Raw genomic sequence first — 8,075 nt, 5'->3', positions numbered from 1 at the left:
AATTAATTCAGTCTGTACTTCACACAGCGCGTGTGACATGTGAGGGCTCGCGCTCTTCAGAGACAATCACAGAATATGACAGAGCTCGTGTTTTAAAGCGAAACGCACTGGAATGAATAATTCACTTAAAACGCAACGCGAGTATCTGTTCTCTCTGCAATCTCTGATGTAATCAGCCTGATTTCCTTTAAATTAGCACTGTTTTGGACGGATTGTTTGAATGCATTGGCTTACTGGATCATTGGACTGAAAACTTTCCCGGAGTTTAGCAGCTTAAAATGATCTAATCGCAAGCACAGTAGCAAAATTGGGTTAAAGGGTTAGAATAGAAACTGTGCTTCAGTAATTTTGCGTTAATTGCTTTAAATTATTTTAACGCGTTAAGGATTGTAACATTAATCGCATGCGTTAACGATGACAGCCCTAATATATATATATATATATATATATATATACAGTATATATACTATTGATGGCTGCAGTCTGAACGGTGTGTTCAAGCACAGCTTTTTGGTCCAGATGCTGCCGATGCAAGGCGACAATACTGTAGGCTTTTGTCGCCGCTAGTTCTTTGAAGTCGGTTTGGTGTGTCCCAGCCTTAAGAAATACTCAAGGATCAGTGCCTTGTCACTCATAGGATCAAACCTGTCTGAAGACTGAAGCTCAGTTCTGCTGAATGAAGGTGACAATCTACACCAAAGAGTACATCAAAAACATCAGCAAACCTGCAACTTCTTAAAACTTCCATTTTAAGAACTTCTGACAACCTAGCTTTTTGTATAAATGGTAAACACCACATTAACCGAAGTGTCCTTGCGGGGGCATGGCGTGCAGGACACGCATGATGGCAGCTTGGGTGATTTCAGAGTCCTTGAGCTTAGCCGGCGGCCCTGACCAAACTCCTACTTCAACTCGAGGTCCAAACAGAGGTCCTTCTTCCACATGGGTAGCCCCTCCACCTCCACTTTCCACTCCTGCTTTTTATGTGGTCACTTAAGGTGTGAGCATGGCCTCCATTCCCCTTTTTTCCAATCTCTGTTCAAATTTATTGGGTTCAGAAAAGGCCCTACTGTCCTTCTGCTGCTTGAAAATAGAGATCAGAGTATCCATTACTCCGACAGAGATGGATGCGGGTCCAGACGCATCGTCCCCATAACAAGGACATCAAAGAGAGGGACCCCCTCTTTCCAACCTGACCCCCGCGAAGATCTCCTCACTCTCCCCTCATTATGCTATTCTCTCATAGCCGTTTTGATATAAAACCCCCCACTCTAGTGGGGCTGAAGCCTAACTACATGGCCATCCCATCAACATCACTTTCATTACAAAACATGAGATGGCGGGGAGTCAAGGACAGGGTGGCAATAAATGAGGGTGGAATACATCTGGAATCATTGTCATACAGGTTAAGCATTATGCGAACTTCATTCAGGATTGGTAAATCAGCGGCCGGCCTGGAGCTCATAACCCGCAGAGGTAATAAAGATACAGGCTGCAGAAAGGCCCTCGGTGGGCCAACCAACCAGAGATCGCCGTAACGGTATGGACATCATAACGCAAGGCCGTGCCAGAATTAATTACATGCCTACGCAAATGGGATGCTCAATGCCACTCATTTCCTTTGAAAACCACTCGTCTAAGATAATAGTTATGTTCGGACGCTTATAAAAATATCAGCACAATATTCCAAGGTATTCCACACAGTTGGCCTGTTTTGAACTGATGTACGGGCGAAGGTTTAAACAAGATTACGGGAGCACAGAGGACATTGGAGGATTTAATATAGTCACGCACCATTTGGTAGAGAAAATCTACTAGACTAGACTAGAGTCATGTTTAAGGAGCACATGAGCTGCAAAAACATACAGCGGGTGGCCAAGTGGAAGGGTTATAGGGTAGACCCCCTATCCTAGTAAAAACGACTGTGGTAATACTCACTGTATGGGGCCAGTGGAACAGGGTGAGCGATGTGCGCGGGCCCGGGAACAGCTACAGTGAGCGGCTCCTCTGTACTACCGGACCGCTGGATGGCCAGATCAACCTCCTCATCAGTCAGACCTACATGGAGAGAAGGTGGTATGACATTAAACACATCAACATATTTAGCCAAAAAAAAAAAAATCAAGTAAATTCTTATGTAATTTATATATTTTATATATAAAATAATTGTGCATTTATTGTGTATTTATTAATATGTGGCCATTTATTACTCGAGGTGTAAAGAAATAGTTTGGTATTTTTAGAAAACCTTCCTCATTTGAAGTAGCCTAGCTAATAAATATTTGTATTAAATACTTGACATTACTTTTGTATCTGACAGTGTTGACTGATACTGAGTGATAGGCAAAGGAAAACACTTTAGGTAAAAACGTTGGTGAAATCTGAACAGATCGTTCCAAAATTATTTGTAACCTTTCATCTCTGAGAACTCAAGAATCAGTGCCTTGTCACTCACAAGATTGAAGGCACAATTCTATTGAATGAAAATGTCTGAAAACTCCAGAAATTACTTGAAAAACAGTGTAATATGAGGGGGAAAATTGTGATATATTGTGTTGAAGTGTGTCCTTGACTGTCCTTTGGAACCTGCAAATAGATCTAAACGTTAAAACTCTCGCTAAACTAGGTTAATAGCACTATAGGTGGCAGATATATACCAGGAGAAGCAGCTCTGGAGGTCCAAAGCTCTGAGCTCTTCTCCATTACAGTCAGATCTCAAGAACAGAGCCTGTCCATTTCCTGCTGCTATATTTCCCCAGGTAGAGCTCAGCGGAACCCCACACAGATAAAATGCATTATTTTAATTTCTTCATTGTAATGTAAATGTATTACATAATTTTGCAAATGCCAATATAATTTAATCTTCAGATCTTTTTTAATGATTTTAGTGGTGATTAAATTGCATAGAGGTCCCTGATGGAAAATGACAGGAGAGGGGAAAAAAATCTAATATTAATATTTCCTTTTGTGGAAAGAAAGCTGGTTTATTTCCAACACTGCACGCAGTCATTGGTCTGCATCTTGTCTTGATTAAGTGACTCTATACGGGCCTAAACAGAGCGGCGATGGAGTAGACGGCAACAAGAGCTCGGAGAAATAGTGGGAAAAGAAAGACAGAGGCGGAAAAAGCCTGTTAGTCGAATGTACTTGTGCTTTGACATTTAATGAAGACATAAAAGAGGGAAAACATTATGGGCTTCCTCTACAATTGGCACATAAAACCCAAATGCTTTAACATCTCCATTTAGAGCCAATGGTTTAAAAAGGCTCCAGTTTCTATTAAACTGTAAGTTACACATATCAATTTAATAAATCTACTGTATCCTGCAACACACACACACTCCCTCTGACCTTTGTTTGTCCACAGTAGACTGGAGTGTGTCACGTCTGTCATTGCGTATTTAGTCTCTCTCGCGCGCTCTTGCTCTGTTTACTGGAGATATCCCCTTGGGCATTGCGCTACTCTATTCCACATGCTTTCATACGGCACGGCTGCCTGCCAGAGAGCCAAAAGGCTGAGCTTTGCTCCAAATTGAGCTGTTTAAAGAGCAGACAGCAAGCTGTTTTTGCGCTGTAATACACACATCATAAATGTGGCAAATGCCAGTGCCACATGTGCTTAAATAGAGCGGAGAGAGCTGGGAGCTTGGCAGAGAACAGAGTCTGAGCCTGTTCAGCCCTGTCTGCTGGGTATGAAATCACAGTCACACTTCATAGAGCCACACTAACAACACTGCAAAACAATACAGGAGCACACAAACGCAGCAGAGGTAGGGATGCATGGTTTATCGCACTATTTTATTGCCGCGTTTCATGGATTTCCAGTAAAAGTTTCAATTTATAACTGTGTGAGAGTTTAATTACAGCAATTAATCATGTAAAAATTTTACCTTTTTTTAAGAAAAGTTAATGTTTAATTAAAAAAAAACAGAAATACATTTATTTATGACACAAAGATATCATGGAAAAAATGTAGTAGGGAGAGTGCAAATATAGATAGCAACAAAAAAAACTTGTTGTCCAGAGTAAAAAAAAAAGAAAAAAAAAAAGAATTTATATTATGAAAAATCATGTGTTTATATCCATAACAAAAATAATGGCTACAGCCAAAAAGTGGCCTTTATAAAACATGACTGATCATCAAATCATATGCATATTAGTTTTTATTTATCTTTATTCTTTTTTAATTTAATTATTTGTTTATTTAATTTTTTTCGTATTTTTATTTCTTGCTTTTCTTTGACTGTAGAATTATTTATAATATGTCTGTTATTCATCCTTCCTTGATTGTTTGGTCTAATGATGTTCTTTTGCTTATATTTGACAGACAATAAAAAGTTGATTACAAAAAATGCATATTTGAATGATTTCTGAAGGATCATGTGACACTAAAAACTGGAGTAATGGCTGATGAAAATAGCTTTGCCATTACAGAAATAAATGAGATTTTATAATACAATAAAACAGAAAACAGTTAAATTGTAACAAAATGTTTCTGTATTTTTGGTGAGCATAAAAGACTTCTTTCAAACACCACTTCATTAAAAAAACAGCTCTAAATCATACAGTTTCCTCTTCCACAGCAGCAAAACGTTGACATCCAAATTTATGACACAGATCTAACCATATTCTCCCTTACTTGTCAAGAATGACATTAACAAAATTTATACCACCCATACCCATGTAGCTGATTTTACCTCTCTTGCAGGAATCTCTTGGTTGAGGTCAAAGTTAAAAGGAGGGCAGGTTATGTGGGGGTTGAAATGACTCTGAAAAATGTTGAATAATTTAAGGCAAATATTGGTCATCCTGTCTTGCATGGCATTCAAAGTGCCAGGAAGCAGCCATGGCCATGTGCTGAGCTGGTGCAGTCAGCCTGTACTGTCCAATAAGCAATAATGTGTCCCTGGACTCCCTATTCATCTGACCACACCAGACTGCATGGTGGCAGACTATTGAATGAGACTTGGAGGCCCCCCTCTCATTTCCTCCCACTCACCTCGCTGTAAAGACGCTCTCAGGAAGTTCACGTTTTCGTGAGTTCACCTCAGAACAAGGGGGTCGTTTTCGAAGGACGTAATGAACAAACATATTCGTAACGTCATTTGAATTCTTAAGTAGCACCCCCTGCGCAACTACAAAGGGGTTCGGCGCACATCCGAATAAGATGCATGCAAATTCATTAACGCGTTTGCTTTTCTTTCGGGTTTTTGGACTCACTCAGCTGTTTTGTCTCCTCTGATGCCTTTATTACAAAGAAAATGGGACGACAAATGAAAGACCTTTGAGATCCAATTTAAAAGAAGGACAACAAGAGTGAATTTTACATATAAAAGGAAAATGACACAAAAAGGAAACACAAAATTTATTACAGTTTCCAAAACCTGTGGAATGACCCCTCGGACCTCCATTTCAGATCGACCTGCCGGTAGATTAAATTTTTTTTTTAGACATAAATTACATCTAATGACGACACCATAAAAAAGAACAATAATGGAAAGCTATTCTGTATTTCATTATACTGTATTATTTGGTGCACCTGATACACGCACAGCCTGTTTATGAGTCACCATATTAGCAGATGCTCAGTCGAAGCATTTGCTTTGACCTTGCCATTCTCATTGGGGCATGAAATTACGGTGGTGGCACTGCGATATTACAGCTATAAATACTGTAAACTGCATATCTGGGCTACGTTTTCTATTGTCTTTCAACATAAACCTGATCGGTATTTATTTAAAGGAAAACCCATTGCTCTCTGTATTATTTATGGCTCTATTTTCTGGGATCTTATTTTCAGGATGTTTTTTTTCCTCCACCCTTTTTTTAAAGAGTGATGAGGCGACTCATCCAGCCATAAAGTGCAGTTCTCCAATTTTGGCACTTGTGAACTTCATAGGGTAAGAACAAGCTCACAGGGACAATTATAAAATAGCTTACTGAACGGCTGTTAAAGGTGGACGCTCTTTTTTCAACAGACCAACCAGGCTTGAACAAAATCACTTGGTGAATATTGCTTATTATTATAATAATACCAGATTGAACATGAAGAAAAATACTTAAGGTCGTAAAGATGGAGGTCACCGAGAGCATTTCTGTGAGATTTCACATGTCAAGTCCATGTCCCACACGACTGCATGCCTTAAATAATGACCGCTCTCATAGCGTATTCATTTATGTATTAAAAAAAAAAGGAGGACTCTGGTCATTTTCCTGCTTTATCGCCTTCTCCTGATGACAAAGTGAAAAGCTGCTGGCCTAGGTGGCGCCGTGGAGTAATTTATAACCACATCAATCCCTTTGTCTTCTATGCAGGCCTTGGTCATTGCCATTCCTGTCCAAGAGGTGAGTCGCATCACCTTACTTGCAAACTCTTTCCTATTAATATCAGGGATGATGAACCATTTCTTTACCTTCATGACGTGAGCGGTATTACACTTGCAGTGCACCAGTGTCCCTCATGGCCCTTTAAGCATAATGAAATGACTACAGGAAGCACACTAGTGAGGTCAAAGATCCGGGCTCCGACTCCAGCGGCTTGTGTCACACCAGACGTCCACATGCAGGCTTACTGGAAGCTGCTGGGTGAAGTTTGTGACAGGACTGGTAGACAAGGGAAAAGCCATTCTCTGTTGGGAAAACTAAGGAAAAAACGTTTTATATCCCTGATTACTCAACTTGGAGACACTAAATGAAGGACAGTAAATTCTGTACCGCTGCCAACTAGCAGTCAGCTGAAAAATTCAGCCCATAGTTTTTTAAGATATCAACGTATCAACGGGCACACTTCATTTTTTGTGATTTCCCCTGAGTGAGAACACAATTTAATGTTGTTCATAATTAAAATGTCATTTATTAGAAACAATACTCTGTTGCGAATGTGGGTACGCTTAACTACATGCTGTCATGCGCACACACAACACAGACAGTGAGGGGACGTTCACACAAAACGCATTTTTTTGTATTCCTCTGCACTGCTTTTCCTTTGTTTTTTGAATGTTAAGTTGCGATAAACAGAGACCTTTCATTATTACATTCACGAATCTCAAATCTTTTGCAATGTCTTCCATTTTTTTCCCATTCTACTGCTTGCGTATCACGGTTTTCACCACAAAAATGACTTTTCTGTAAATGGCCACAAAGAAATCGTCAGTGATGAGCAAAGGTAATGAGTTTGTGATCAGTCATACGGAGATTCAAAACGATAACTCAAGAATTTAAGATTGATTCGTCAAAGTGTTTTGGTAAAAGGGACGGCACTTCTCACTCGTGATGTGGAAGCTGTCCTCAGTAAAATGCGCAGCACACAATAGCAAATTGGGGTTATAATGCTCAGGAACAGAGTTAAAAAATAAAATGCAACCACTGTTTCCTGACATCACCCGCTTTCGGAAGCCCATACAAAGACGTTTGGGCACAGAGGTGAAAAAAACAGCATTTCATGCCGGACGAGAAACGCAGCGTTGCGTCGCACCACGTCTTTAAAATTCAAATACATTATTTTCTATGAGTGTAGGCACACCGGCGGCGCCGTTCGGCGTCAGTCCGCGGCACCCAGCAACATCGTGTTATACTTGTGAGAATTGTTCTAGACCAGCGGTTCTCAATTCCAGTCCTCGCATTCCCCCCGCTCTGCATGTTTTTTTACGTCTCTCGTTGTTAACACACCTGATTCAGATCACCTCGTTAGAAGTGAGCTCCGTGCATGAACTGTGTTCTGATTGACATGGTCCCTACACAGTGTCCATTGCTCCCTACTCCCTGAGCAGGGGAAATCCGTTGAAGTTTACTTCACTTCGGAATATTCATTTACAGATCTGAGCTGCGCCACTGCCTACAGCGTCTTCGCACACAAAAGAAACTTACTAGAAAAGCATGAAGTGGGACATAATATACCTCTGTAAATAAACACAATTTAAATTCACGTCTCGCACACTTAAATGCCCTTTGTATGGAACATATACGCTCCCTTCAAACTGGAATCATGGAGGAACATCCGGTAATGTCCACTTCGCAGGGCACTTACAGTCAAATATAACAAACGTATGAAGCAATAAGAGAAACACACAAAATGT

General features: G+C 40.3%; 1 pseudogene; it reads right to left on the bottom strand.

The window, feature by feature from the left end:
* Positions 1 to 8,075, bottom strand: part of LOC107570732 (peroxisomal membrane protein PEX14-like) — an 83,676-nt pseudogene that overhangs the window by 29,484 nt on the left and 46,117 nt on the right.

Source organism: Sinocyclocheilus grahami, unplaced genomic scaffold, assembly GCF_001515645.1.
Source record: "Sinocyclocheilus grahami isolate Dianchi unplaced genomic scaffold, SAMN03320097.WGS_v1.1 scaffold29.1, whole genome shotgun sequence".
Classification (NCBI taxonomy): Eukaryota; Metazoa; Chordata; class Actinopteri; order Cypriniformes; family Cyprinidae; genus Sinocyclocheilus; species Sinocyclocheilus grahami.
The sequence above is the reverse complement of the archived record's forward strand: the minus strand, read 5'-3'. Positions and strand labels throughout refer to the sequence as shown.